General features: G+C 42.6%; 1 long non-coding RNA gene across 2 annotated transcripts in view; it reads right to left on the reverse strand.

The window, feature by feature from the left end:
* The window catches only part of LOC130311088 (uncharacterized), a 46,604-nt gene extending 22,691 nt beyond the window's left edge, over nt 1-23,913 (reverse strand). The window contains exons 1-5 of one of the 2 annotated variants that reach the window (XR_008859538.1): nt 23,842-23,913; nt 22,293-22,415; nt 14,976-15,041; nt 10,036-10,115; nt 5,541-5,612 (exon numbers count right to left, since the gene is read on the reverse strand). This is a non-coding gene — a long non-coding RNA (uncharacterized LOC130311088). Of the gene's footprint in view, nt 1-5,540; nt 5,613-10,035; nt 10,116-14,975; nt 15,042-22,292; nt 22,416-23,841 lie in introns of those variants that run through there. The other variant, XR_008859532.1, reaches the window with a different exon arrangement.
* Between the last annotated feature and the right edge of the window lie 1,599 nt (nt 23,914-25,512).

Genomic DNA, 25,512 nt, shown 5'->3' on the forward strand with positions numbered 1-25,512 from the left:
CAGAGAGTCCTGATCTCTTATCGCTCTTATCCCTCTTTGAAATTCAGTCACAGTCAGAGAACCCTTTTCTACATATGAAGGAAGTAAAGTGCTTCTCCTCATACTGCCATAGAGATCAATATATTTAGCAGCCAGAGATAAACAGCATGTATCACCATTCCATAACCTCTTTTGTATTCATTAAATCCGGCCCACCCTCAGGGCTCATGTCCTGCAGGAACACATGGGAATTCCTGCACTTTTTCCACAGGGAAAACACTGTTCCCATTTGCAGACGCCCTGCCGGACAAATCCTTGGGTGGAAATCTTGGGTGAGTTCCCACACTTTTTTCCCCCAGGATTTGAGCCCTGTCTACCCTCATTAAAGGGTTTTTCAAATCAACTGGTGCCAGAAAAATCTCAATCCTTCCAGTATTTATCAACTGCTGTATTCCCCACAGGAAGTTGAGTAGTTCTTTTCAGTCTGACCACAGTGCTCTCTGCTGACCCCTCTGTCCATGTCAGGAACTGTCTGGAGCAGGAGAGGTTTGCTATGGGGATTCACTCCTAGTCTGGAGAGTTCCTGGCACAGACAGAGGTGTCAGCAGAGAGCACTGTGATCAGACAGAAAAGAACAACTCAACGTCCACTGTAGTATACAGCAGCTGAGTTCTGGAAGGATTAAGATTTTTTAACAGAAGTAATTTACAAATCTACATAACTTTCTGGAGCCATTGATATGAAAAAAAAATGTTTTAACTACTGTAATGTCCATTTATTTGTTTTTGTATTTTTCTGTTCAGGATTTTCTGAGCAGTTTGCTATTCTCCCTGGATAGGGAACAGTTAAAGCTCTGAACCTATGAGAACTCGGGTGGGGTTATTTAAACCAGAGTTCTCCTGCTTTCTGTGCTGCTTGAGCATGCACCTTGTATTTCTCTTGCGATATTATCTGAGTTTTAGCCATTGTTAAATAGTCTTGTTTATTGTAGATTTTAGTCTGTGTTACATCTGTCAGTTTTTAGGATTATGTATGTCCGTTCTGCTTAACCTGTGTTCACACTGTGTTAGTCTTGCTTTTAACTTGTGCTCTGTATATGATAGAAACATAGAATGTGTCGGCAGATAAGAACCATTTGGCCCATCTAGTCTGCCCAATAATCTGAATCCTATCAATAGTCCCTGACCCTATCTTATATGAAGGATAGCCTTATGCTTATCCCATGCATGTTTAAACTCCTTCACTGTATTTGCAGAGACCACTTCTGCAGGAAGGCCATTCCATGCATCCACTACTCTCTCAGTAAAGTAATACTGATATTACTTTTAGACCTTTGCCCCTCTTATTTAAAACTATGTCCTCTTGTGGTAGTTTTTCTTCTTTTAAATATGCTCCTCCTCCTTTACTGTGTTGATTCTCTTTATGTATTTAAAAGTTTTTATGATATCCCCTCTGTCTCTTCTTTCTTCCAAGCTATACATGTTATGGACCTTTAACCTTTCCTGGTAAGTTTTATCCTGTAATCCATGTACTAATTTAGTAGCTTATCTCTGAACTCTCTCTAGAGCAGGGGTAATCAACTGTCGGACCGCGGTCCAAATCCGGACCGCGGCCGCCAGTCATGCGGACTGCCCGCCGCTCTCCCCTCATTTATTTGTATAGGTATATTAAGACACCGATATAAATGAATAGCCGCGGCCGGAGCAAGGAAACACTGTGCTCCCTGCCTGGCCGCCCGACGCTTTCCCTGTGATGCAGTCAGCGCGATTAGCGCTGCCTGCTTCATCTGCTCTGGCCAGGCCTGACTAGAAGAGGCCAGAGCAGCAGAGCAGTGCAGGACCTGGGACGGGGAGCCTACGCTGTCAGGTGAGCAGTCATTCTCCCACCTATGACTCTCCAGTTGTTACAGAACTACAACTCCCATCATGACCGTCTGTCTGTGCATGATGGGAGTTGTAGTTTGCAGCAGCTGAAGAGTCACAGTGACTTAATTTATTCTGGGGGTGCGGTGACTTCATTTATTCTGGGGCGCGGTGACTTCATTGATTCTCGGGGTACAGTGACTTCATTTATTCTGGGGGTGCAGTGACTTAATTTATTCTGGGGGCGCAGTGACTTCATATATTCTGGGGGCACAGTGACTTAATTGATTCTGGGGGTGCAGTGACTTCATTTATTCTGGGGGTGCAGTGACTTCATTTATTCTGGGGGTGCAGGGACTTCATTTATTCTGGGGGCGCAGTGACTTCATATATTCTGGGGGCGCAGTGACTTCATTTATTCTGGGGGAGCGGAGATTTCATTTATTCTGGGGGCGCAGTGACTTCATTTATTCTGGGGGTGCAGTAACTTCATTTATTCTGGGGCACGGTGACTTCATTTATTCTGCGGGTGCAGTGACTTCATTTATTCTGGGGCGCAGTGACTTCATATATTCTGGGGGCGCAGTGACTTCATTTATTCTTGGGGAGCGGAGATTTCATTTATTCTGGGGGCGCAGTGACTTCATTTATTCTGGGGGCACAGTGACTTCATTTATTCTGGGGGCGCGGTGACTTCATTTATTCTGGGGGCGTGGTGATTTCATTTATTCTGGGGGCGTGGTGACTTCATTTATTCTGGGGGCGCGGTGACTTCATATATTCTGGAGGTCGCGGTGACTTCGTATATTCTGGGGGGGTGCGGTGGCATCATTTGTTCTAGGGGGCGCAGTGGCATCATATGTTCTGGGGGCACGGTGGCATCAGTTATTCTGGGGGCACGGTGGCATCATTTATTCTGGAGGGCACGGTGGCATCATTTATTCTGGGGGGCACTGTGGCATCAGTTATTCTGGAGGGCACAGTGGCATGAGTTATTCTGGAGGGCACGGTGGAATCATTTGTTCTGGGGGCGCGGTGGTTTCATTCATTCTGGGGGGCACGGTGGCATAATTTATTCTGGAGGGCACAGTGGCATCAGTTATTCTGGAGGGCACAGTGGCATAATTTATTCTGAGGGGCACGGTGGCATCATTTATTCTGGAGGGCATGGTGGCATCAGTTATTCTGGAGGGCACGGTGGCATCATTTATTCTGGGGGCACGGTGGCATCATTTATTCTGGGGGGCAAAGTGGCATCAGATATTTTGGGGGGCACGGTGGCATAATTTATTCTGGGGGGCACGGTGGGATCATTTATTCTGTGGGGCACGGTGGGAGCATTTATTCATGGGGGCAAGGTGGGATCATTTATTCTGGGGGGCATGGTGGGATCATTTATTCTGGGGGCACGGTGGGATCATTTATTCTCGGGGGCACGGTGGCATTAGTCATTGTTTTAGGGTACAATTAGTTGACACATTGTTTGTTAAAATTATATTTGGGGGCATATTGTGTGGCAGTAATATACCAGGGACATAGCATGTGGCAGTACTACACCAGGGATATAGTGTGTGGCAGTACCATACCAGGGATATAGTGTGTGCAGCACTATACCAGGGATATAGCATGTGGCAGTACTATACCAGGGATATAGTGTGTGGCAGTACTATACCAGGGATATAGCATGTGGCAGTACTATACCAGGGATATAGTGTGTGGCAGTACTATACCAGGGATATAGCATGTGGCAGTACTATACCAGGGACATAGCATGTGGCAGTACTATACCAGGGGCATAGCATGTGGCAGTACTATACCAGGGATATAGCATGTGGCAGTACTGTACCAGGGATACAGCATGTGGCAGTATTATATTCAGGGGTACAGCGTGTGGCAGTATTTTATTCAGGGGTATAGTCTCTGGCAGTATTCAGAAAATACAGGAAACAGTACATTTACATCCTCCAGACTTCAGTCGTTTCACCTATTTCCTTCAAGCCACTGCGGCCACTAGGTGTGAATCAGGCCTCAGCGCTTTGCTCTGACCTTTACCAGTGGCAGACCTGGATAAGCGGACCCTCACTAAGAATAGTTGAGTACCCCTGCTCTAAAGTATCTATAGCCTTCTCGAGATACAGTCTGCAGTACTGCACACAATACTCCAAGTGAGGTCTCACCAGTGTACTGTACAGCGGCATGAACACTTCCCTCTTTCTACTGCTTATACCTCTCCCTATACATCAAAGCATTCTGCTAGTATTTCCTGCTGCTCTATTACATTGTCTTCCTACCTAATTCCTGTTTGGTATCCTGGAGTCTATTCAGACTCATTCGGTTTTAGTCTTGTGTTCTATATTTTATATATTTGTTTCCTGCTTGGTCAGCATACTGATTTCCTGTTCACATGGTGGAGTGTACCCGCTGGCTAGTAGTCTATATGGCTTTATTATGCTGTCTACTCCTTTTGTGGAGTGGGATGTCCAGTTTGTTTCTGTTCTGTTTCCCAGTGTGAACAGTGTCCTTTGTTCCTGATCAGTTTAGTGTTTTTCATTCAGTTCTTCCATCCATCCCCTGCATCTCCTGGATTCTGCTGGATACCTGTTCCATACCTAGTCGTGTTCATTTTATCATAGTCATAAGAGAAAAAATATAGCCAGCTCACCGCTTGTGTAGATTTCGAGCAGTCAAATTGTTTTTCTGGAAGCCAGGATGATGCCGAGCCGTTCCTCGGTGCAGTACAAATGCAGAACAAAATCCCAGAACAGGAAAGGATATCCAGCTCCCAAGAGAGAATTTTTTTAAATATATATATTAAAATGTCCAACCTTTAATTAATCCATTTAAAAAATAGGCATTGCGGGAGGTAACAAAAAAACACCCAGTGAATTAAAATCACAACGTGTTGGGTGTTTTTTAGTTACCTCCCGCAATTCCTATTTTTTAAATGGATTAATTAAAGGTTGGACGTTTTAATATATAAAAAAAAAAAAATTCTCTCTTGGGAGCTGGATATACTTTCCTGTTCTGGTAGTTTATTCTTCATTTCATCATGTCTTCCGTTTATCTGGATTCTGATTTATGAACTGTTTGTCAGTACACTATATTTTGCCCTGTTAGTATAATTATATTTTGTCTGGTTTTCAGGCAATTATTCTGTTGCTGGCCTGTGACCGACTATGTATATATTATTTGTTTTTACGCCCACTGCACTTTAGTGCAGGGAGGGACCAGCTCCAAGTTGTCGATCCACTGTTTGGGCTGGATGGTCAAGTAGGAGATTTTTTCTAGGGTCAGTTTAGGGCTCACTCTCCCTGTCCACCCCCGGTGGATTTCAAAAATAATTTACAGCTAGCATCCTATGCCACAAAGCAGTTACACAAAGCATATTAAACAGGAGAACTATTTTATCAAGATACCAACTTACTCTAATGACCCCATCCCATTCAACATGGGTTGTGACGCCTCTCCAGATAACTGCTTACTCGTGATGCTTCAATAGTCCATTTGGGCAGAGTAGAAATCACAGTAAGTTTTTTTATTATACTCCTCCAGTATGTACAGTATACAATGCAGTAACATACGCTTATCTGTCTGACTCCATAGTAAAAGGTTATGATCATCTGCTACTTCTTGAAACATTTACCATCTGCCTTTGATGATCAATGCAGGAGAGATCTGCAGGAGTTATCCATCTTATGTCTCATTCGTAGATAGAACATCCATTTTTTGTGTTGGTCTTACCACATGTAGTATAAGAACAATGCTACTGCCCTATGAGATTAGAGAAACAACACTGTAATGTGTTTTTCTTTAAACTAAACTGTAAAGCTCTGTATTGAGTTTTTACGCATTTTCTTCTGTTTTTACATATTTAAAAAACATGTGAAGGAGACCTTTCAAAGGGCCCACCCAGAAGATAGCCATGTGCAACGTTGTGAGGAAAACATGGATATGGTTATATGTAATCAATCTTTAAATTATCTTAGGAGTAAATGTATGGATACCCTTTGCTCTCTGGTTGCAGTTATGATTCCTGCATTGTGTAAATGGTCCTAAACAATGAACTCGGAGCTCCTCATTTTGGGTACAATAAAGAGAATCGGGACAATGTAATGAAAATATAGAATGGAACACACATAATGCAAGATGCTTTTATATGCCATCAAGCTTTGCAAGGCCAGTTATATACTGATTTCCTATGGACATCTACATTGATATGGTTACAGTAGTTAAAACCATGATTCAGATGGTGAATTATGGCGTGTCGACCCCTGCAAGAAGCAGCAACCGACATGCCTCTCCATGTATGGCTATGGGTGCTTGTAGGCCTCTGCTTCCTGTGGGGGCCCCTTCCTGGGGACTACTGGGGAGCGGTTCAGGAAATCGTGGGGGTCCCAACAGTCAGACCCCCTGCAATATAAAACTTATCCCCTATTCTTTTGATAGGGGAATACTCCGTTAACCCCTTAAGGGCCATGGGCGTACGGATACGCCCTGACGTCCTGGTACTTAAGGACCAAGGGCAAATCATTCAGCAGCCACCCCGTGCAAACCCATGGGGGGTCCTGAGACCGGCGATTTGCGGTGATTACGGGTCAATCAGGTCTCTGGTGACCCGTAAAAAAAGGGTGAATTGGGCTGTCCGAGACAGCCCCATTCAACCTTACCCAGCAGAAGTGAGGTGGCACTGGAACGACCGACCAATCACTACCCTGCTGGGCGGTGATCGGGCCGGAGGGGGTCTCCTACCTTTGCCTGGCCTGGCATTGTTCTCCTCAAGAGCGGCGGCAGTGGACAGGAGCAGCAGGAGCGGTGGCAGCAGTGGCAGCGGTGCAGGCGGCAGGATACAGCAGGAGGTGAAGCATGCACAGCCAAAGGGCATGCTGCGAGTTGTAGTTTTGCAACAGCTGGAGTTCCAACTACAACTCCCAGCATGCCCTTTGGTGGTCTTTGCATACTGGGGGTTGTAGTTATGCAACAGCTGGAGGCACATTTTTTCTATGAAAAAGTGTGTGTCCTGCTGTTGCATAACTACAACTCTCAGCATGCACGGACAGCTGAAGGGCATGCTCGGAGTTGTAGCAATGTGCCTCCAGCTGTTGCAAAACTACAACTCTCAGCATGCCCTTCAGCTGTCAATGCATGCTGAGAGCTGCAGTATTGCAACAGCTGAAGGCACACTGGTTGTGAAACAGAGTTTGTGTCCTAACTCAGTGTTTCGCAACCAGTGTGCCTCCGGCTTTTGCAAAAATACAACTCCCAACATGCACTGAGAAACCAAAAAATGCTGGGAGTTCTAAAAACACTACACTACACAAAATAAAAAGTAAAACACTACACTTACACACCCTTACACAGTCCCCCCAATACAAATAAAAAATGTCTTGTACGGCAGTGTTTCCAGCCTCCAGCTGTTGAAAAACAACAACTCCCAGTATTGCTGGACAGCCACTGACTGTAAAGGCATGCAGGGAGTTTTGCAACAGCTGGAGACACCCTATTTGGGAAACACTGCCATAGGGTATTTTGGTGGCAGATTCAACTTCCTAATTAAGACCTCAAATGCGCATGGCGCTCTCTCACTTCAGAGCCCTGTCGTATTTCAAAGCAACATTTTAGTGCCACATATGGGGTATTTCCGTATTCAGGGGAAATTGCATTACAAATTTTGGGGGGCTTTTTCTCCTTTTACCCCTTATGAAAAGGTAAAGTTGGGGTCTACACCAGCATGTTAGTGTAAAAATGTTTTATTTTTTACACTAATATGGTAGTGTTGCCCCATACTTTAAATTTTCACAAGTGGAAAAAGGAAAATATACCCCCAAAATTTGTAACACAATTTCTCCTGAGTAGGGAAATACCCCATATGTGGACGCAAAGTGCTCTGCGGGTGCAAAACATGGCTCAGAAGTGAGAGCGCACCATGTACATTTGAGGTCTAAATTGGTAATTTGCACAGGGGTGGCTGATTTTACAGTGGTTCTGACATAAACGCAAAACAATAAATACCCCCATATGACCCCATGTTGAAAAACTACACCACTCACGGAATGTAACTACGGGTACAGTGAGCCTTAACACCTCACAGGTGTTAGATGAATTTTCGTTAAAGTTGGATGCGAAAATAAAAAAAAATAAAAAAGTGTAACTAAAATGCTGGTGTTACTCTACATTTTTCATTTTCACAAGGGAAAATAGGATATAAAGCCCCCCAAAATTTGTAGCCCCATTTCTTCTGAGTATGGAAATACCAAATATGTGGATGTAAAGTGCTCTGCGAGCGAACTACAATGCTCAGAAGAGAGGTAACACCATTGGGCTTTTAGAGAGAGAATTTGTCTGAAATTGAAGGCCATGTGTGTTTCCAAAGCCTCCATGGTGCCAGAACCGTGCGCCCCCCCCCCCCCCCATGTGACCCCATTTTGGAAACTATACCTATGGATTTTTGGAACAGTGGTCCATGAAAATGAAAAATTAAATTTTTCATTTGCAAAACCCACTGTTGCAAACATCTGTCAAACGCCAGTGGGGTGGCAATGCTAACTGTACCCCTTATTACATTTTGTGAGGGGTGCAGTTTCCAAAATAGGGTAACATGTGGGCTTTGTAAACGCACATGGCCCCCGACTTCTATTCCAACCAAATTCTCTCTCCAATAGCTCAACGGCGTTCCTTCTCTGCTGAGCATTGTAGTTCGCCCGCAGAGGACTTTACAACCACAGATGGTTTACTTCCATGCTGAGAAGAGATGGGGTTACAAATTAGGGGGGGGGGGCGAGAATTTTCTCCTATTACCCCTTGTAAAAATGTAAAATTTTGGAGAAAACCAGCATTTTAGTGGTCAAACACCTGTGGGGTGTTAAGGCTCACTGCACCCCTTGTTACGTTCCTTGAGGGGTGTAGTTTTTCAAAAATAGTATGTGTTTTTTTTGTTTTTTGCTGTTCTGGCACCATAGGGGCTTTCTAAATGCGACATGCCCCCCAAAAACCATTTCAGCAAAATTTGCTTTCCAAAAGTCAAATGTGACGCCTTCTCTTCTGAGCATTGTAGTGCGCCTGCAGTGCACTTGACGTTCACACATGGGGTATTTCCATACTCAGAAGAGATGGGGTTACAAATTTTGTGCCGCATTTTCTCCTATCACCCCTTGTAAAAAATTTACATTTCGGGAAAAACCATGCCCCCCCCCCCCCCCTCACTCTCCAAACTCCCATTGTCACTCCTTCCATTCTGAGCCATCTACTGTGCCCGCAGAACACTTCCCATACACATATGAGGTATTTCCTCACTCAATAGAAATTAGGTTACAAATTTGGGGGGGGGGTTAACTCCTTTTACCCGTTGTAAAAATTCAAAAACTCGGTCTACAAGAACATGTGAGTGTAAAAAATGAAGATTTTGAATGCTCTCCTTCACTTTGCTGCTATTCCTGTGAAACACCTAAAGGGTTAACACACTTTATGAATGTCATTTTGAATACTTTGAGGGGTGCAGTTTTTATAATTGGGTCATTTATGGGGTATTTATAATATGAAGGCCCTTCAAATCCACTTTCAAACTGAATTGGTCCATGAAAAATTTCTGATTTTGAAAATGTTTTGAAGAATTGGAAAATTGCTGCTATACTTTGAAGCCCTCTGATGTCTTCCAAGAGTAAAAACATCTCAACTTTATGCTGCAAACATAAATTAGACATATTGTATATGCGGATCAATATATAATTTGTCTATTTTCCTTACAAGCAGAGAGTTTCAAAGTTAAAAAAATGCTACATTTTCTAATTTTTGATGAAATTTGGGAATTTGTCACCCAGAAATGATGCAAGTATCAACACAATTTGACCACTGTGTTAAAGTAGAATATGTCACAAAAAAAAAACTCTCTCAGAATCTTATTCATAAGTAAAAGCATTCCAGAGTTATTAATGCTTAAAATGACAGTGGTCAGATGTGCAAAAAATAGTCTCTGGTCCATAAGGTGAAAATGGGCTTGGTCCTTAAGGGGTTAAGAATGAGCCACCCAGCTACATTTTACCTGTACTTAGGAATCATGGATATATATGATATATGTGTAACATTCAGTAGCATGCACAATACATGACTAGCTTTCCTAAATACTAACAAACTAAAACTCAAGGTGGCGCTAAAGGAACAAGCTATGCCACCTGCAAAGAGTAGTAATACATTTCCTTACATAGAGTCTAGCAGAGTCAGCGTTTGGTGCGTGTGTCATCCATTCATGTTGTATGGCTCAGAGGTCAGTCTGGAGAAACTCTGCAGGGGAAAAGTTTTCTATACTCAGAATTTATGCAGCAGTCATACGTAGGTGCAGGCCAAGTGATATAATATCCTATTACGTTATGCTTTTATATTACTGTAGTCATATGGCTATAGTTATTTGGCCTTAGGTCACTATACACCCCATGAAACTATATTTATATAGTGTCCTAGTCCACAGAGCTTAGATATGGGATGGGTGGATAGAATTTTCATGATCTTATCAAATTATCGATCAGAATTAGGAAAATCATCTTCTGTTCCTTTATTACAGTCCAAAATGTTTAGGCACATTCATACCATCCCCAAAAATCCTCCAACTTATGCCATGTGGTATACTGTTATGCTATTCCAAAGGCGCACTTTTTGTGCCTCTGTTGGATCAACAAGAGATGCCAAAGGTTGGCAACTAAAACCCCTGGGACCTTACTCTCCTTATATACTGTTTGTACCTGCATCTGCTAAAGACTTACATACTGTAGGTATTATCATACAGCAATATCAGGGTACAGCGGACAGCATCTGCTCCCTGGTGGGAATGTGGACTTTTTGTTCTTTGTCATCTCCCAACGCCTCAGTTAGACCAGTGATCAGCTCCACTCTCACAGTGGCCGAAACTTCCACCTCCAGGCACAGTGCGTGTCCCAGCATATATTCTATATCATATTGTTTCATGTCAGTTTACAATTGTTTCCATTGCTTTACTATACTTTTTTTCCCCAACTATAGCTCTCCATTCTGTTGGGCGTTACAGCCTTTGCTTAGTTTAAGATAAAATACAAGGCAGATTTTCCCGATCTGGGTGGTAAAGAATTTGTAGCAGGAAAATGGAATTTAGATAACAGGACAGGTCAGTACAGTTAGCACAGATGGTTTTAAACTTGTATGATAAATATACTGCTCAAAAAAATAAAGGGAACACTAAGATAACACATCCTAGATCTGAATGAATGAACTAATCGAATGAAATACTTTCGTCTTTACATAGTTGAATGTGCTGACAACAAAATCACACAAAAATTATCAATTGAAATCAAATTTATCAACCCATGGAGGTCTGGATATGGAGTTTCACTAAAAATCAAAGTGGAAAACCACACTACAGGCTGATCCAACTTTGATGTAATGTCCTTAAAACAAGTCAAAATGAGGCTCAGTAGTGTGTGTGGCCTCCATGTGCCCGTATGACCTTCCTACAATGCCTGGGCATGCTCCTGATGAGGTGGCGGATGGTCTCCCAGACCTGGACTAAAGCATCCGCCAACTCCTGGACAGTCAGTGGTGCAATGTGGCGTTGGTGGATGGAGCGAGACATGATGTCCCAGATGGGCTCAATCGGATTCAGGTCTGGGAAACGGGCGGGCCAGTCCATAGCATCAATGCCTTACTCTTGCAGGAACTGCTGACACACTCCAGCCATATGAGGTCTAGCATTGTCTTGCATTAGGAGGAACTCAGGGCAAACCGCACCAGCAAATCTCACAAGGGGCCTGAGGATCTCCTCTCGGTACCTAATGGCAGTCAGGCTACCTCTGGCAAGCATATGGAGGGCTGTGCGGCCCCCCAAAGAAATGCCACCCCACACCATTACTGACCTGCCGCAAAACCGGTCATGCTGAGGATGTTGCAGGCAGCAGAATGTTCTCCACGACATCTCCAGACTTTGTCACATCTGTCACATGTGCTCAGTGTGAACCTGCTTTCATCTGTGAAGAGCACAGGATGCCAGTGGCGAATTTTCCAATCTTGGTGTTCTCTGGCAAATGCCAAACGTCCTGCAAGGTGTTGGACTGTAAGCACAACCCCCACCTGTGGATATCAAGCCCTCATACCACCCTCATGAAGTCTGTTTCTGACCATATGAGTGGACACATGCACATTTGTGGAGGTCATGTTGCAGGGCTCTGGCAGTGCTCCTCTGGTTCCTCTTTGCATATAGCTGGAGGTAACGGTCCTGCTGCTGGGTTGTTGCCCTCCTGCAGCCTCCTCCACGCCTCCTGATGTACTGGCCTGTCTCCTGGTAGTGCCTCCATGTTATGGACACTACACTGACAGAGACAGCAAACCTTCTTACCACAGCTTACATTGATGTGCCATTCTGGATGAGCTGCACTACCTGAGCCACTTGTGTGGGTTGTAGAGTCTGTCTCATGCTAACACTAGAGTGAAAGCACCGCCAGCATTCAAAAGTGACCAAAACATCAGCCAGGAAGCATAGAAACTGACAAGTAATCTGTAGTCACGCCCTGCAGAACCACTCCTTTATTGTGGTGTCTTGCTAATTGCCTATAATTTCCACCTGCTGTATGTTCCATTTGCACAACAGCATGTGAAATTGATTGTCAATAAGTGTTGCTTCCTGAGTGGACAGTGTGATTTCACAGAAGTGTGATTGACTTGGAGTTACATTGTGCTGTTTAAGTGTTCCCTTTATTTTTTTGAGCGGTGTATATTATTTAGCACTATGTAAGGGTTATTTCTCTCTAATGACATAGGGATCCTCATGATTTCAAGCCGTGTAACACTCCCATTATTCTTAAATATAGCTTTTCCATTGTATTTTGTAATGTTGAAGGGAAACATCACCATATAAATTATCATCTGTAATCATTATATGTTATAGCAGTGCAGTATCTTGTTTCTGAATAATAAAATATCACACAGAATATCACACAGAATCTTCTTTGCTTAATTTATTAGAAAATTATCACTAAACCCCTCAATTCTGCTTCAGTTACCTGTAAATTACTTTAAGGGGAACTCCGGTGGAAAACAAGTAGAAAACAAATGTTTTCAAATCAACTGGTGCCTGAAAGTTAAACAGATTTGTAAATTACTTCTATTTAAAAATCCCATTTAATCCTTCCAGTACTTATCAGCTGCTGTATGCTCTAGAGGAAGTTGTGTAGTTCTTTCTTTTCTGACCATAGTGCTCTCTGCTGACATCTCTGTCTATCTATATAATGAGCAAACTGTTATGAGCAAGTGTCCTACTCTGGTGAGTCCCTGAAATGGACAGGGTTGGCAGCAGAGAGCACTGAGGTCAGACTGGAAAGAACTACACAACTTCTTCTGGAGCATACAGTAACTGATAAGTACTGGAAGGATTAAGAATTTAAATAGAAGTAATTTACAAATCTGTTTAACTTTCTGGCACCAGAAAGTGTCTTCCATCCTTTACGCTCAAGCTTACATAAATCAGATTGTTGTAGACCTTTAGGCTATGTTCACACAGCGTTTTTTCAGGTGTATTTTATTTGGAAAAAATGTTTCTGCATGATTGTGGACAAATTGCGTTCACATTTTTTACATTCATGTCCTCTATGTAAGTCTATGGGAAAGAGATTGTGCAAAGAATAAGTAAAAATACGGACACATTTTTTGCAACCAAGTAAATAAGTAACATGTCCCTTATTTACATGGCTGTATAAAATGCTTATTATACATATTGTGTGCACAACTTCTTTTCAATAGACTTACATACAGCATATGAATGTTAAAATTGCGGACGCAATGCGTCCCATATTTTGAGGCCGCCTTTTTATGAATAAAATACACCTGAGAAAACTCTGTGTGAACATAGCCTTAGGAAACAAGAAAGCCTACTGGTTTCCTTTCCGGTCCCAACAGATCCTGCAAATCTTCCAAGACCTGTATATCCTGCATGATAAAAGAGACTATAGCTCTTCTGAAGGCCTAAAACTTCAATGCTTCCTCAGAGCCTATTCTAGCCGGGCTCTAAAGGCTCCAGTTCTGTAGGTGAGATCCCTCCTTGGGGATTCTGCTTGCTACATCCCCACTATTGTGCTGCTGAGAGAATGTAAGGACATTTTTAAGTTTAGAATAGAAATCAGCTTTTTCCTCAGTCCTTTCAGCAGCACAAGACTCTCTCCCTTTTTTTCTAGACAGTCTGTATTCAATAAATTGCAGGGGTTGTGGTGTTTGTGTTTGGTGTGGGTGGGTTTTTTATAGTAAGGCTTAATCATAAAAGGTTCCACTTTTTCCTATCAGTCCATAGCCATATTCCTTTTGGCCTCATGTCCTAAAGCTGGAAGAAATGTTGTATCATGAAACAGCCCTTGCCTATATATGTCAGATATCTCAGAAAAGAATAGAATATCCAAATGTATTTATTCCATACCTCCTGCTACTGTTACATTGCCCCTAATGTTTCCAATGCTGGGCAGCTCAACAATGGTGAGACTGCAGCATGATAAACAGCTCTAATTGGAAAGTGCAGGTCCTGTGTGAGATTACTGCATACAACCATCAGCATTATTTGTGGACTTGGAATACAATGTGCAGTATATGTCTTCATTTAGCTATCTATTAAACGTTATTTACTTTTTAAATCACAAGCTTTGACACAAGATAGTATTACACAGCAATTTTATTATGATGTGCAGTAGATATTCAGTACACGGCAGTGCACAACCTGCCGTACAGAAACAATCTGCCAATTTTCCTTTACAGATTTATGCCGGGATTACGTTTGCCATGAGACATAATACACAGAGCTGTCCTAGTTTCTTCTTCAGTGTTTTGAATAAAATGATATTTTCCAGTAATGTGGCCACAAGATAACTTTGAGGTTAAAACATATTTCTAGTTATTCTTCACAAATATTTGTATAAATGTACAGTTGTTAGGGGCCAAATAAAGCATGGGGCACCCACTGCAGAGACCCCCACCAATATGTGTGTGACTACAAGGTCTACATTTATGTACTCTAATAATGAAATAACTCCCCATCATTTCAACACTTCTTACATAGTCAAAAGTTGGGTTATAATTCTGGACACGCCTTAGCATAGAGCCACTTTAATAGGTGTTGTAATACATTTAACCCAAGCTTACCTGGCAATATCAGCTGATCCCTAATAGAGGGGATTTATTTTAGCTTTCCTCTGATGTCGTTTCCATCTTGAATAAAGTAATAAAAGGAGTAAGCATAGATCTTTTTAAGAGAGCAAAACACTCTACTTGGCTATCGTTGGTATCCCCATAGCCAGTGGATGGAGTGGCCGAACATACATGCTGCTGCTCTATTCAAAAGGGATTTCTGCTATTAGTGAGGGTCCCAGCAGCTGGACCACTAATATTGTCAGGAAGACAACCAGGCATTTTGCAGGGCCAAACGTCACCAGTAAGCCAGTCAGTCACTGCCAATTTAGGAGGTCAGGGCACAGGGCAAATCAGCTTCAACACCGACGCTCACACCTCCAGGCGGCGGGAGATTTAAACAGGCAGCTGAGTTAAGAGAGGTTAACATTTATTTTCCTATCATTTTCCTGCATTACTTACCTATTATGACCTTGTGTGACCTGACCTTGACTGTGCCTTGACCATTCGTCTGTCTGCTGATTTTGTTTTGCACTGCTCTATAGGTTTGACACATTACTTGCCCTGACTTTGACTTGTGACTCTGACTATGCTGCTCTCTTAGTTCTGATCCTTTGGCTTGTCCCCAGGTTAACCCCTGGTTAACTGTATTGGTACTGTTTTACTAGTTTGTTGCTGACTTGGACTGTGTGACACTTCTGATGCTTCTGCACTTAGTCCAGAGTAGGGAGCGTCGCCCAGTTTGGAGCTACTGTTTATGGAGGATCGTCCAAGTAGGTAGGGACAGTGGCTTGGAAAAGATCCAGGCCTACACAGATTCCTACCCCCGACATGACAATATGTCTTTGTAAATGATGGATAGCCCTACCTTCATTATTTCCCATCTTTCTTACTGCACACAATATTTGGAAAGCATTAGCTATGTATTGGAATCATCCCAGAGATTGATTTTTCTTCAAGTAATACCATCTTCTTCTAAACATGACAACTCTTATAACATCAAAGGGAAGCCATTTAATCAGTACATGAAATGTAATTTCTCTCATGTCTATTGATCTTTAGAGTAAATTGTAAATCTAGTCTCTCTGTATTAGTCAGAAGCACAGCCCCAAGTCATTCGATCCATTTATCCTCTAATAATTCCATAAATATCTTTGGAATTTTTTTACTTCATCTATTTGATCGTATATGCCCTGTATCCTGATATGTGACACTTTATATGGGACCCAGCCAGAGAAGAGGCCCATCCATCTCCTTCCAAAAGTGAGTTCCTATTAGTTACATTTGTACTGTAGATCCTTGCAAAACTAAGGGAAACATTTTGTTACTGTATTTCAGTATAATAACTACCTCTATCATGTGACATCACTTTTTATAGTATTTATTTGTTGTGAAGATGTACACTGTTCAAAAAAATAAAGGGAACACTAAGATAACACATCCTAGATCTGATTGAATGAATTAATCATTTGAAATACTTTCATCTTTACATAGTTGAATGTGCTGACAACAAAATCACACAAAAATTATCAATGGAAATCAAATTTATCAACCCATGGAGGTCTGGATATGGAGTCACACTCAAAATGTAAAACCAAACTACAGGCTGATCCAACTTTGATGTAATATCCTTACAACAAGTCTAAATGAGGCTCAGTAGTGTGTGTGTGGCCTCCATGTTCCCGTATGACCTCCCTACAATGCCTGGGCATGCTTCTGATGAGATGGCGGATGGTCTCCTGAGGGATGGCCTCCCAGATCTGGACTAAAGCATCCACCAACTCCTGGACAGTCTGTGGTGCAACGTGGCATTGGTGGATGGAGCGAGACATGATGTCCCAGATGTGCTCAATCGGATTCAGGTCTGGGGAACGGGCGTGCCAGTCCATAGCATAAATGCCTTCCTCTTGCAGGAACTGCTGACACACTCCAGCCACATGGGTGTGAACCTGCTTTCGTCTGTGAAGAGCACTGGGCGCCAGTGGCGAATTTGCCAATCTTGGTGTTCTCTGGCAAATGCCACACATCCTGCATGGCGATGGGCTGTAAGCACAACCCCCACCTGTGGACATCGGGCCCTCATACCATCCTCATGGAGTCTGTTTCTGACCGTTTGAGTGGACACCTGCACATTTGTGGCCTGCTGGAGGTCATTTTGTAGGGTTCTGGCAGTGCTCCTCCTGCTCCTCCTTGCACAAAGGCAGAGGTAGCGGTCCTGCTGCTGGGCTGTTACCCTCCTACGGCCTCCTCCATGTCTCCTGATATACTGACCTGTCTCCTGGTAGTGCCTCCATTCTCTGGACACTACGCTGACAGACACAGCAAACCTTCTTGATACAGCTCGCATTGATGTGCCATCCTAGATGAGCTGCACTACCTGAGTCACTTGTGTGGGTTGTAGACTCCGTCTCATGCTACCTCTAGAGTGAAAGCACCGCTAGCATTCAAAAGTGACCAAAACATTAGCCAGGAAGCATAGGAACTGAGAAGTGGTCTGTGGTCACCACCTGCAGAACTACTCCTTTATTGGGGTGTCTTGCTAATTGCCTATAATTTCCACCTGTTGTCTGTTTCATTTGCACAACAGCATGTGAAATTGATCGTCATTCACTGTTGCTTCCTGAGTGGACAGTGTGATTTCACAGAAGTGTGATTGACTTGAAGTTACATTGTGTTGTTTAAGTGTTCCCTTAATTTTTTTTTAATAATGTATATTTTGCCTGTTCTGTGACATCAATATATACATTCCTGTAAAGTTCCAACTAAAAGATGTACTCAGCACTACCTTATGTAAAGGCCGGCTTCGGCGATGTAAATCTGAATGTGCAGTAAACAGCCCCCTAGAAGATGTAGTAGGTCTATACGGGTGTTGGCACCCAGAAAGCAGGTGTAGTGGAAAACATTGCATACAGTAGAAATGCAGAGCACTCACCCAGACTTGTTTGTGATAGCTTCTTTATTTTTCACAGGAACATGCAGGGTACAGCGTGCAGGAGAACAGATGTGGAAGATGCAGGGGTATGAGGCTGGCAACGGGCCGTTACCGCGCCAAAGCACTTCGTCAGGCTAGGTGAGATGACGTGCAGGAAAAGGTGTGTTTTTAACATGAGCAGGTTGCTATAGTTACATAGGTAAACGGAAAACATGTAATGGATTATACGGATTACATTGTGGTTAAAAACAAAACTTTTTATGATATTGCTGCAGAAAAGACTGGAGGTCATAGTAAAAGGGCCCCCAGTTCATTCCTGTCATTCAGGCCGAGCGGGCCTGTAGCGTTTGTGCGAGTTATCCATCTGGATTTGTTTCTAAGTAATTGTTGATGCTTGTTAAGACTACGTTCAGTGTATTCCTCTCTTTCTATAGGTGTGAATCTAAATGCATTGGGGTCATTGTTATGGTGGGTTTGCATGTGGGAGATCCAACCAGTAGCTCCTATACCTGTTCGAAGAGAATGTATATGTTCTCTAATTCTATGAAACAGGGGTCTGATTGTTTTCTCTATGTAGAATCAAAGGCAGTAAACCACATATGGAGTGCGGCAAGTGGCAAACTGTTGGATTGCATGAACCGCAACAGAAATTGCCCTTTGGGCGGGTGTCACTCAACCAATTATTTGCTTTAGATTATTTGCTTTAGAGTTATGTATTGTAGTGTTTTTTCGATAAGTGATTATAGGATTCTGTTTTGTTACTGTTTCTAGATCTGTGTCTTGTAATATGTACCAATATTATAAATAGCTTGTCTTATATTATTGTTCATTGGAGTATTTTTAAATGTGAACGTGAATCTTTGTAATTTGTTGGGATGTTTCTGTTTCTTTCTTAATAATTGGGATCTAGAAATCGCCTCTACCTTCTCTCTTGCTGTTTTTAAAACCCTAGATATGTAACCAAATTGTAGGAGACGGGTCTCTAATTCTGAAGCTTGTTTTGTGTACATCTCTTGGGGGTTATTGATTCTTCTGAGGCGAATCAATTGACTGGTTGAGATGCTGTTCTTTGTGTGAGTGGGATGGGATGAGGCATAGTGGAATATGGAGTTCCTGGATGTGGGCTTCCTGAAGCCAGATGAAACAGTTGTTCACAATTTCTATCCTGGCATCCAGGAACTCCAGACTTTGATTGCCAAAAACTGAAGTAAATGTCATATTCATGGTATTGATGTTATTTAAATAATTGACAAAGGCTGCAAATTGATCTTCTGTCCCATCCCAAACCACAAAGATATCGTCCACAAATCTCAGAAAAGTTTTTATGTGACGTACATATGGGTTAGTGGTGGTGAAAACGTAATTACGCTCAAAAATGGCTAGGAAAATGTTAGCAAATGCACATGATATGGGCGTGCCCATTGCTGTACCAAGGTGTTGTCTAAACCATTGGTTGTTGTATTGGAAGCAGTTATTGGTAAATATGAAGGAGACGGATTCAGTTACAAATTCAATGAATTCTTGTGACTTGTTGGAACTGGTTAGGAATTCTTGGAGAGCCTGTACACCCGCATTGTGAGGGATGTACCAGCCAGTCCACAAAACTAGAAAGAAACTCAGTTGGTGAACCTATGCCGGCCACAATAGGGCGGCTGGGTGGTGGACTGACTGCTTTGTGGATTTTGGGTACTAAGTACCATTTGGGCTTTGAGGGGGATTCAGGGAGCAGTCGCTCTGCTGTTTTTTCAATTATAATTTTTCTTTCTGTGTGTCTCCGTAGTAATGATCTAAGATTAGAGATACTTTTGCTGGTGGGCTCCTGCTTTAATTTTTCCTAAATGATGATATTTCCTAACTGGTTAATGGCTTCATTCTCATAGTCGATTTTACATCATACAATTACAGAGCCCCCTTTGTCAGCCTTTGATACTACTATGTCATCCTTCTCAGCAAACCATTTCAAGGCTTCTTTCTCTTTAGCTGCGATGTTCCACTTAGGACAGGGGAATATAAAGGCCTTGACTTCATTGCAGACTGCTCTGCAAAATAAGTCAATAGGGCTACCTGGGGGGTGGGGGGGTGGGGGGGGTTGAAGTGGGAAGGATTGCCACCATACAAGGGAAGGTCATCAATAGCATCCATTGCTTCTGCATCTATTGGTTCTCCCTCAGGGCTACTAAATGCTAATGTGGATAACACTCTGATATTTTCTTCCTCATGCTCATTAAACTCTGTTACCACTTTAAATCCTAACAAGCCAATTTAACACCGAGTTTCTCCCTCTTTAGGCTGCTGTGATGTGCGATCTTTATTAGTTTTAAATGTGGTAAAATATTTTTTAAGGGCTGACCTGCGAACTGCTTTATGGATATCTTCCTCGAATGTGCAATAATCAAAGTGTTCACACAGTCCAAAGTTAAATCCCTTGTTTAGAACTTGTAAACATTCATTGCTAAGGGTGATATCCCTAAGGTTCACTACTATATTAGGTGCATTCACTGTCTCCATGTAACTGTCTTTCTCTTGGCTGGTCGTTGACTGCTTTCTCCTTCTTCGCCTCTCACCGCGGCGGGATCTCCGCCTAAAGGGATGTCCATAGGCTTTGATGTTCTGAATGAGGATTTTTCTTGTGCTTCATCAGAGAGACTGGACTCCGACTCTGTGGTAAGATTTTTTCGTCTGGTTTCTCCACTTTTACCTCATATCCTCTCGTATGTGCAAGACACAGGAGATCTCATAGCATCCCTTACTAATTTTGAATGGCAACAGGGTTTCACTTTAGCATCCATTGACATGGAGAGCTTGTACACCCGCATCCCTCACGATGCGGGTGTACAGGTTCTCCAAGAATTCCTAACCAGTTCCAACAAGTCACAAGAATTCATCCAGTTTGTAACTGAATCCGTCTCCTTCGTATTGACCAATAACTGCTTCCAACCAATGGTTTAGACAACGATTTGATATAGCAATGGGCACGCCCATATCATGTGCATTTGCTAACATTTTCTTAGCCATTTTTGAGCATAATTACATTTTCACCACCACTAACCCATATGTACGTCACATAAAAACTTTTTTGAGATTTGTGAATGATATATTTGTGGTTTGGGATGGGACAGAAGATCAATTTGCAGTCTTTGTCAATTATTTAAATAACATCAATACCATGAATATGACATTTACTTCAGTTTTTGGCAATCAAAGTCTGGAGTTCCTAGATGTCAGGATAGAAATCGTGAACAATTCCATTGTTACATCTGGCTTCAGGAAGCCCACATCCAGGAACTCCATATTCCACTATGCCTCGTCCCATCCCACTCACACAAAGAACAGCATCCCAACAAGTCAATTGATTCGCCTTAAAAGAATCAATAACACCCAATAACCACAAAACAAGCTTCAGAATTGGAGATCCGTCTCCTACAACATGGTTATTCATCTAGGGTTTTAAAAACAGCAAGAGAGAAGGTAGAGGCGATTCCTACAGCCCAATTATTAAGAAAGAAACAGAAACATCCCAACAAATTACAAAGATTCACGTTCACATTTAAAAATACTCCAATGAACAATAATATAAGACAAGCTATTTACAATAATTGGTACATGTTACAACAAGACACAGACCTAGAAACAGTAACAAAACAGAATCCTATAATCACTTATCGAAAAAACACTACAATACATAACTATATCAATAAATTGAAAACAAAACATTCTAAAGCAAATAATTGGTTGAGTGACACCTGCCGAAAGGGCAATTTCTGTTGCGGTTCATGTAATTTCTGTAAGAACAACAGTAAAAGTACCTCCCTCAATTTAAGGGGCCATCACATACAAATCCAACAGTTCGCAACTTGCCGCACTCCATATGTGGTTTACTGCCTTCTCTGCAGATGCGGTCGATTCTACATAAGGGAAAACAATCAGACCCCTGTTTCATAGAATTAGAGAACATATACGTTCTCTTCGAACAGGTATAGGAGCTACCCATTGGATCTCCCACATGCAAGCCCACCATAATAATGACCCCAATGCATTTACATTCGCAGCTATAGAAAGAGTTGAATACACTGAACGTAGTCTGAACAAGCATCAACAATTGACCTCCAGTCTTTTCTGCAGCAATATCATGAAAGAGTTTTGTTTTTAACCACAAGGTAATCCGTATAACCCATTACGTGTTTTCTGTTTACCTATGTAACTATAGCAAACTGCTCATATTAAAAATACACCTTTTTCTGCATGTCATCTTACCTGGCCTGATGAAGCACCTTGGCGTGATAACGGCCCGTTGCCAGCCTCATGCGTCTTCCACATCTACTCCCCTGCACGCTGTACCCCGCATGTTCATGTGAACAATAAAGAAATGGCAAACAAGTAGAAATAGGTACCGGCACTACCTGCAGTATGATCCTGCGCAGGAGCTTGGAAGCGTTCAGAGGGGGTAAGGCGCACAGGCAGATGAAGCTATTTAGTGGTGCTCATATCCCAAGAAACAAAGACATCCAAGCAGGGGTCAAGTCCTGGAAAAAAAAAGTGTGGGAACTCACCCAAGATTTCTAATACAACCTCCCCCCGCGACGTCACGTTCCGCCGTCACGCCCCCTCCCATAGACTTGCATTAAGGGGACAGGCCCTGACATCACAAGGAACAAAGCCGTGAAGTCATGATACTCCGGCCCCTGTATCGCCAGTCATTATGCACAGAGCGAGTTTGCTCTGTGCAGTGATGACAGTGGGGTGCCACAGCCAAGATCGCGGGGGTCCTCAGCGGCGGGCCCCCGCGATCAGACATCTTATCCCATATCCTTTGGAATGGAGGAGTACCCCTTTAAGTACCAGGGCACCAAGATGTATATTTACATCCAATGGGGGAGATTTATTAAAACCTGTGCAGAGAATAAGTTGACCAGTTGCCCATAGCAACCAATCAGATCTGATTGGTTGCTATGGGCAACTGCTCCACTTTTCCTCTGCAGAGGTCTTTCTATATCTCCCCCAATGTTCTTAAGGGGTTATCATTCTGATAATAAACTGTAACAAAAACCTCCTTATGTCCCTATCATCCTGATAACACACTGTAAGAAACCTCCTCATGTAATCTCCTTATTACTGGGGTGACACACTGTAACAAACCTCATATAATCTCCTTACTACTGAGGTGACACACTGTAACAAACCTCCTCATATAATCTCCTTACTAATGAGTTGACACACTGTAACAAACCTCCTCCTCATGTAATATCCTTACTACTGGGGTGACACACTGTAACAAACCTCCTCCTTGTGTAATTACCTTAATACTGGGGTGACACACTGCAACATACCTCCTCCTTGTGTAATTACCTTACTACTGGGGTGACACACTGTAACAAACCTCCTCCTCATGTAATCTCCTTACTAATGGGGTGACACACTGTAACAAACCTCCTCCTCCTCATGTAATCTCCTAACTACTAGGGCGACCCACTTAACAAACCTCCTCCTCATGTAATCTCCTTACTACTGGGGTGACACACTGAAACAAACCTCCTCCTCATGTAATCTCCTTACTACTGGGGTGACACACTGTAACAAACCTCCTCCTCATGTAATCTCCTTACTACTGGGGTGACACACTGTAACAAACCTCCTCCTCATGTAATCTCCTTACTACTGGAGTGACACACTGTAATAAACCTCCTCCTCATGAAATCTTCTTACTACTGGGGTGACACACTGTAACAAACCTCCTCCTCATGTAATCACCTTACTATTGGGGTGACACACTGTAACAAACCTCCTCCTCGTATGATCTCCTTACTACTGGAGTGACACACTGTAATAAACCTCCTCCTCCTCATGTAATCTTCTTACTACTGGGGTGGCACACTGTAACAAACCTCCTCCTCATGTAATTAGCTACTACTGGGGTGACACACTGTAACAAATCTCCTTCCATGTAATTACCTTACTGGAGTGACATCCAACCTCTCCAAATCAGCCCCGCCTCCTCCACAGCATCACACAGGTCCTTCAGCCCCAATCTCTCCTTTTCCTCCACAGCTAAGCTCCGCCCCCAACATGTGATGGTGACCTCATCACAGGTCCTACATCTCCAGCATCTAGCAGTCCGGGCCGGAGGAGGAGATGGAGGGAGGGTAAGAACAGAGAGGTCGGTCCTGCAGGACTAATGTAATAGGGACAGCGTTCCTCCTTTGGAAAAAGCAAAGGAACACCGTTCCTGTGCATTCCTGCAGGACTCGAGCCCTGCATCCAAGACTGTGTAAAAGAAGGTTATGGGAGGCACTCACCATGCTTCGATAAAAAGTAGACTTTATTCTTCATAAGTTCAAATACATCAGCGTGGTCAGGTGCAGATGCCAGAGACCGGGCTTCACAACTACAGCCGTTTCACTCCGCCATGGAGTTTCATCAGGTTGTGCTATCTCACCTGTGTGACGTAGGTTAAAAACCCTCCCAAGTCACATGATCTAGGTGGAGGCGTACACAAATACCTAGATAATACTAGATAATACAATAAAAACAAGAAATGCCTCAGTATACATTTCTAAAGCATTACAGTAGCAATGAGCGAAGATTTTATCAACTTTTTTTGTGATTCCCTTGAACTTATTTTGACCTGCAATATGTTCCATTTTAACGATGACTGACCTGCAATACGTTCCATTTTAACGATGACTGGTATGCTCAAATTAGTGGGGTGGCGATGGGTACACCTGTGCCATGTACCCTCGCCAACCTCTTTGTGGCTATTTTAGTAATCCATATTTACGTCATATCCACAGGTGCTTTTGTTTTGTGGACGACGTATTTATAATATGGACAGAAACAGAAAATAATTTCGAAAAGTTTGTACATCACATCAATAGTACTAACAACATGAATTTAAAATTTATACACAAAATAAGTAATCATTCTTTAGAATTCCTTGATGTTCTGCTTATTAAACATGAAAAAGGGATACAAATCTATATATATAAAACTCAATGTGTGTGGGGAGGAGGTGGGGTGATAGTCCCCATTCATACTGCATTTCTGCTGTATAGGTGTCTGTTGTCATGACAAAAAAGCATGCCAATGTATACTGGAGCAGTCTAATTCAAAAACGAATGGAGCAGCTAGAGTATACATCAGCATTGCTTTTTTTGATGTGATGATGACAGATACCTCTAACATACTGCTGAAACGCAGTATGAACGGGGTGCAGTGTAGCGCATCGGCAGAATATTTCACACCGTGGATGCCCCCGGCAGTCACAAGGGCGAGATCACTGCTGCAGCTGGGTAGCTCAATGTGTCCGCTCATTACTGCCAGTGGGAAATCTGCCGCTATGAGTGGACACACAAAGCTACCCAGCGGTAGCAGAGAGCTCATTATTGTGACTGCTAGCAGGCATCCACAGCATGTAATATGCTGCGGATGTGCGCCGGGTGATCCTACACATTATGCATTTTTATTTTTCATTATATTTATTTAATGCATTTTTTTTTTACACTTTTTACATTTTTTAAAAAATGTTTTACGCTTTTTTTTTAACACTTATTGTTTTTACACTTTTATTTATTTTATATTATTTTTTTTACACTTGTTTTTTAATGCTTTGGAATACTTAGTATT

The sequence above is a fragment of the Hyla sarda genome, chromosome 1 (assembly GCF_029499605.1).
Source record: "Hyla sarda isolate aHylSar1 chromosome 1, aHylSar1.hap1, whole genome shotgun sequence".
NCBI lineage: Eukaryota > Metazoa > Chordata > Amphibia > Anura > Hylidae > Hyla > Hyla sarda.